Below are 6,792 nucleotides of genomic sequence, written 5' to 3' on the forward strand. Positions count from 1 at the left end.
GGGGGGTAGGGTAAAAGACGCAGGCCCGTGGGGACGGACGAATCGTAGCCATAGCCTGGCTGTCTTCGGTGGCTGCCGAGAGCGCGGACACGGCGGAGAGCAACATGATGATGACGACTCAGCCTGCAATCTAGCTGTACATCTCCTCGTCTCCTCGTTACACTCCGTATAATCCGTATACACGGCTCGGGTTGCGACGCCCGAGGAACAGACGGATCCGCACTCGAGACTGCCATGTATCATGTATCACCCGTCGCGTCTGCGCCGAATAAGCGGTACGTGCCTGCCCCTACGAGTTTGGCCGTCGGCTCGATGCCGTGTGCTTGTCGGTAGAGCCGATACGAAGTAGTATATTCCCGGGATATCTTCTGGATCAATATCGATGCACCTCTGCATAGCCCTCTGACCTCTGACCGGTGTCCTCCGACACCAGCAGCCTCTCGCTGGTAGGGAAGCCTGTACGGGTAGCAGTGTATGGTTATACAGCCAGGTGTTTGGGTATGGTACCCCAGGACCCCCCAGTGCCACTCCGTATGCCTGCACCTGTACGTAGCGATTTGGGATTCTTTCTGACTCTGCCAATCTGACTCTGCCAATCTGACTAAGAGGACTACCTGTCTTCGAATCCATCCGTTCAAGGCCAACCGTCGACTCTCGTGTCCACACTGCCTGCTTGCCGTCCGCCCCAAGGCCAGAACGGCAAGGCCAGAAAGGCAAGGCCAGACAGGCAAGGCAAAGCCAGACAGGCAAGGCAAGACAAGCATATTGGCCTGGATGTTCGGGATCGGCGGCGCTAGTGCTAGTGACGAGAACAGCGAAACTCGTGCCGCCGAATTACCTAGACTAGACTAGTTGGTCAACACATAGGAAGTAAAGTAGAATTGGGACGGGGGGGGGGGGGGGGGGGTCAAACGGACAAGAAGGATGGAGTTTGTGTCAATACCAGTCACGAGATGGGATAGGGACGTGGCATGAGTACCTGCATAACACTCCTTCCTCCAGAGGAGAATATCTTGTAGGCCTAGAATTATATGAGTGCATGCGTCTTGATATAGATAAATTTCTTGTAGAGGACACTATACACACAAGATGCGTACCGTTCATGACCTTCCAGCCCTACTATAACGCCATGGTCTGTATCACAACGTTGGCCGTCTCTTCGCTAGGTTGGCTGGCTTTCCCATCAGCCTATGCTCGTTCCTTGTGGAGCTGGCAGGCATGCTGTCTTCGACCGAGCTTTGAGGGCTGAAGAATGAATGGCCCTTCCGGGTTGAACTTCAAGCCCTCGCTAGTGCTCTGGGCTCAAGGTAGTGAAGATCTAAGCCGGCGTCAGAGAGTGGAGGAGTCATTCTTGAGGCCTGAGGCTCAGAGGGTGCTGCTAGTACATAATACGAGCGAGTACTAGGCAGCCATTGTACAAGTAGATCCCAGGTCATGTTGCAATATCGCAAGAATCACACACATACCCTATGTCCTTTTTTCGGTGTCTAGGATAACTCCTCATGGTTGATGCAGACATGTCCTGGGAGGGGAGGGGAGGGGAGGGGGGGGGGGGGGGGGGGGGTAAGGGTAATTTGTCGAATCTTGGACATACTGTCATTCTCTACTTTCTCTAGTCATTTTCATTTTCCATTTCTCTGATCCCCCCCCCCTCCCCCCCTCCTTCCCCCCACACACTATGCACTAGTAAACTCGCCAAGTGCAGCGTAACGTAGATGATCAATGAAAGAGGGTCATCACCAGGCCATGGGCAAGGAACAGAACAGGGGAAAATTCCAGCCGACATACACACATCATCCCATCATTCTTCATCCCACTTTCTTACAAGGTGGAGTCGGGCCGGCAATATATTACCCGTACGGAGTACGAGCAAAAAAAAAAAGTACGAGTAAACTAGATGACTAGACCAAAAGTCAACCGACAACCAGCCAGCCACCACCAGGATAAAGAAGAAGAAGAAAAGACGGAAAAAAAAAGGTCTCATCTTTTTTCATGGCTCAGGCTCAGGTAGAGCTCAAGATGAGGAGAACAAGGCTTGTTTCGCATCAAGGCTTATCATTAGTATTAGTATTATTATCATTATTATCATCTTGCCCACTCCATCCACACCAAGGTGACATCCACCGTTTTCTCTTTCTTCCTTTCTTTCTTTCATTCTCTTCTACTCGTACAGGTATACCGGTGTCGATATTAATACTGACGGTCTATGGTCATATATATCATCGTACCCAATACAGGCTACATGTACGGAGTACACCTGTCTTCAGAGAGAAGGTGCAAGTGTGGCCCCCACGTCAGTCCGTCCCACCGGCCACAGACCCTGGTCTGTCTTTGTAGCAAGGACCAGGATATGCTTGCATAAAGTTGACTTACGACAAGAATATGACGGACTCGCGGAATTTCTATTTATTTATCCATCTTATTCTACTCTCTCTGCTTGCTTGATACTAACAATTACTAGGTAGCAGGTCTCGTAGTAATACCCGATGTTTACCCTTTCCCTCTGTTGGCCAAACCCACGAGACAACAGTAGGAGTCTTCCACCATGTAATAATGTACGTATCTGTATTTGACCAAAGGCTGGCGGAAAGAAGAGAGAGAGAAAAAAGTGACTGCCGAGTCTCGGGGTTGTAATGATATTACTGTTCAGACATGGGCCTTGCCCCCCCCACTCTCGCCTCTGTGCCTTCTCTGTCTCTCTCTGTCTCTCTATCTTCGACGAGTAAGCTGCAAGCTTTGGTAAGGTTGAGCGACGTTCTCGAGAAAGAGACAATCCAATCACATACAATGTCGAGGGTGACGTCAGACATACGCACACACACACACACACACGCACGAGCACGAAATGCTGTGAACTGATGTGGTATCTTGCGCAGACGGGGCATTGGTGTTACGAGGTGCGACGCGCCAAAAAAAAAAAAAAAAAAAGAGAGGAGAAGAAAATGTCACTGGGCTCGTATGTATGCCTTGCTTCTAATGCACATGGACGTGAAATGGCAGGTCATTCGATGCTGGGACCGCAAGTGGTAATAATAATACGTAGGTGAATATTGCATGTACGACGTAATTGAAAGAAGAAAGGATTGTGAGTGAATGGGAAGTTCCTTTTTTTCTTCTTTTCATTTTGGTGTACACACACATCCAGACGATATACGTAGGTGGCATTCCTGCTACGGTTACCAAAGGTCTATAACAGCGCCGCAGTATTCCGGATGATGACTCCGTATTCGTAGCGTATCTATATCTATAGATACTAGCCCGTAAAGAAAAGGGGGTATATATGTGATGTGATATATATGGAGTGTATACATACATATATATATATATATATATATTACGACGTATGTATAAATCTATAACGCATATAGGTGTCATATAGTTGCAGTACGACCTGTACGTCATATTCGAGGGAGGGAGGGAGGGAGGGAAGGAGATTTCTGATCGTGCTGGCGGTGGTGAGTACGAGCTAGTGGCATGGAGATGGAGATGGGGAAGGGATTTCTGCTTTTTCGATCGTGGCTGTAAACGTCCATGAGCACATGTATAATGATGACTACTCGTACTAGTATGAGGGTAGCCTTATGCGTCGTCATTTGTCAACCAGAATATCGGTTCCTCGGGCATTAAACCACGAGCAGGCATAGAGCAGGTGTTGGTACTGCATTATGGGCATGATCCTACTCCGTACCTTTGCTACTAGTATATGATGTAGTACCTTTTTGCTGTGCTCACTCATGCTGCTACAGGTAAGTAGTAGTAGTAGTAGTAGTAGTAGTAGTAGTAGTAGTAGTAGTTGGTATTAGTAATTAGTAGTAATAGTACCTTGCTGCGTGTACGGGCTGCTACGCCACCATCATCATCACCACCACCACCACAAAAGTATGCAGCCGCTGCATGCCGCTGCACGTCGGTCAAGGTTATGCGTCGTGGCTTCGGGCAGTGGTGAGTGCACAGTGTGCATAGACGCGATACGAGCACCGTGTCCGAATGGGGTCGTGACCCTCCAGCGTGTACGGGGCACGATGTACGACGCATGCACGGGTAGAGAGGTATTCGGGCCTCTCCCTACGACTCGACGCACATGCAAGCATTGCCAGGTACGAACTGTTACGGTGTCGACCATTACCAGTGGTGATACCTCTGATCGTACATGTAGCCAGACATGCCAGGCAGGCAAACAGCACTGAATTTTCAGTCCTGCGACGCACGGCAGATGACGTCCAACACAGCTAATACCGAATACGTCTCTAGCATTACCTCTACTACCTGCACCATCAACTCCCGAATCGAGCACCAAAACTTCGTCAAAACGCAGAAACGCAGCGACACGCAATGGACAGTGCGCAGTGGCGCCGCGGGGGGGGGGGGGTCGGGTTGGTTGTTTGGGATTTAGTAACGGTTCTAGTAGTGGAAGTATTATCTACCATTGGTTGTACGTATCACCAGTATCTGGTATATGTAGGAGGCAAGAGCAGAGGCCATACGCAAGTTGACTACCAATACGTATTATTGCTGCTAGCAGTACAGGTATGTCCACCACTAGTAGCAATCTCGAACCATGGAGCTGGTTACCTATTTTCGTACCATTCCTCCGAGATCTGTCGGAGCATGGAAACCAAGCCTCAGCAACTACACGGCTGCCTTCCATTTTCTGACCTCATGCCGAACAGGCGCCCCTCCCATCCTTATCGTCATTGTATATGCTGTCGTAAGAGAAGAAAGAAAAAAATTAAAAAAATAAAATAAAAAGAGAGGGAGAGAGAGCCACATATAAGAGCTCCGCTCAAACGGTGGGACGAAGGGCAGAAAAGGAAAAGAAGAGGGGGAAGAAGTGATTTAGCGTAAGAACTACCCATCTATATACGGTAATATATATGGAACTATATCACCTCTCAGTCTATTATACTCCTCGAGTCGTATAGTAGACCCCAAGTAATGCCAATACTGCTACCAACTACCACCTTAGTCGTGCGCGTTATATGCTATTAATACGCAGATTCTCCGTCGACTTTCTTGACATGTACGCATACACCACCACCCTCACCACCGCCACCGCTCGGGACTAAAAGACGGACTACGCCACCGACCGCGAGGCCGCATTAGAAGGGCAACAATGGGATGACTTTTTTTTTTCTCTCTCTCCCTCTCTTCCCGTTCTCAGGTGGACTCATCCGGTCCGACATGGCAAACGCGCGCAGCACGCACGCAGTGTGCGTACTTCAGACGACTGTATAGGAAAGACTTCGTGCTCGCTACATGCCGTGCCACCGACCGTTGAAGCCTGCCGTGTCATCGATCCTCGTATATGTTGCGCGTTATAGTCAGAGTGAACTGAACAGGAATCAATCACCCATCCGGCCCTTACCAGGCACTGCCGTATAACGTACCACACCAGACGTCACCCATCTTGCTAGCTATCTAGCGGCATCGATTATCTGGAATACTCTACCATGCATGTGCAAGCGATAGCATCTCATCATTCGAGACCTGGCATCTGCTATCGAACACACACGCGCGCACATGGATACAATGCACGGAGTACGAGTACCTCAGACAGCTCTTTGAACCTCCCACCCTTTCCCCACCTACCCCATAAGGCCGTTGTGGTCCCGCCGTTACCGACTTGAACATTTGTTCTTTTTTTTTCCGTGTTCTTGTTTTTCTCTTTCCTTTCAAATTTTTTTTTTCGCCGTTGGCAACGAAATACGCCGTATCTATTCTGTATTTCTTTCCCATAGTTTTGCCGTCGCATTGTGTTTAGACCAGTCGGAAGATTCACTTCAATACAGCTTCTGGAAAGAGCAGAAAAAACAAAGAAAGGGAAAAAAAAAAAGGAGGGGGAGTGGGTCTAGTACCGTGCATTGCATGCAACTGCTGTATGCGCTCGTTTTGACCAAGAGGCAGCGCGAATATCTGTACAAGTAAAACACAACACAGACCGTGGAGTGGCACGAGAATGGGAGGGGAGGGGGGGGGGGTGTGCACACACCAAGTTTGTTGGGACGGGGGGAGTGTGGTTCGGAGAAGAGAGAATGAGAGTCAAGACCAGGCTTTGGTCTGATCATTTGTCTCTGTCTCCTCCTCCCCCTTCCCCCCCCGGTCATCTTTCTCACCCCCCCGGCCACCCGGCGCATGGTTCGGAATATTCCAGCTGTCAACCTTGTCCCTTGCTCCTGCTGACCCTGGTCTTGCCTGCAAGCCAAGTTTCTGCTCTCTCTCTCTCTCTCTCTCTCTCTCTCGCTCTCTCTTTTCCGTAGCTCCGTTTTCCTTCTCTCCCTCCCCCGGATGTACCATACGAGTACACCCTTTCCTTTACGCTTACGAGAGGTAACTCCCCCCCCCCCTTCCTCCACCCCCTTTACACACAGTTTCTTGAGTTCCAACTGCCGACTAATACCATGGACGGGAAGAGGAGGGGGGGACTCGTAATCCATGATTGATGATGTTGGGTTGAACCAATTCTTGGAGACTTGGTCCAAAAAAAGAATATATATCATAGTAATGGTAATAATATTAAATTAAACTGATAATGATCATTTTGAAATACTCGTAGAAGACAGAGACAACAAAAGAAGTGGAAAAAAAAACCCCCCATGATAGAGGTAGTAGTAATAGTAGTAGTAGTAGTAGTAGTAGTAGTAGTAGTAGTAGTAGTAGTAGTAGTAGTAGTAGTAGTAGTAGTAGTAGTAGTAGTAGGAGTAGGTGGTAGTAGTAATTGTACGGAGCAGTAGTAATTGTAGTAGTAGTAGTGGTAGTAGTGGTAGTCGTAGTAGTAATTGTAGTAGGTGGTAG

Source organism: Geosmithia morbida (assembly GCF_012550715.1).
Source record: "Geosmithia morbida isolate 1262 chromosome Unknown scaffold_1, whole genome shotgun sequence".
Lineage (NCBI taxonomy): Eukaryota > Fungi > Ascomycota > Sordariomycetes > Hypocreales > Bionectriaceae > Geosmithia > Geosmithia morbida.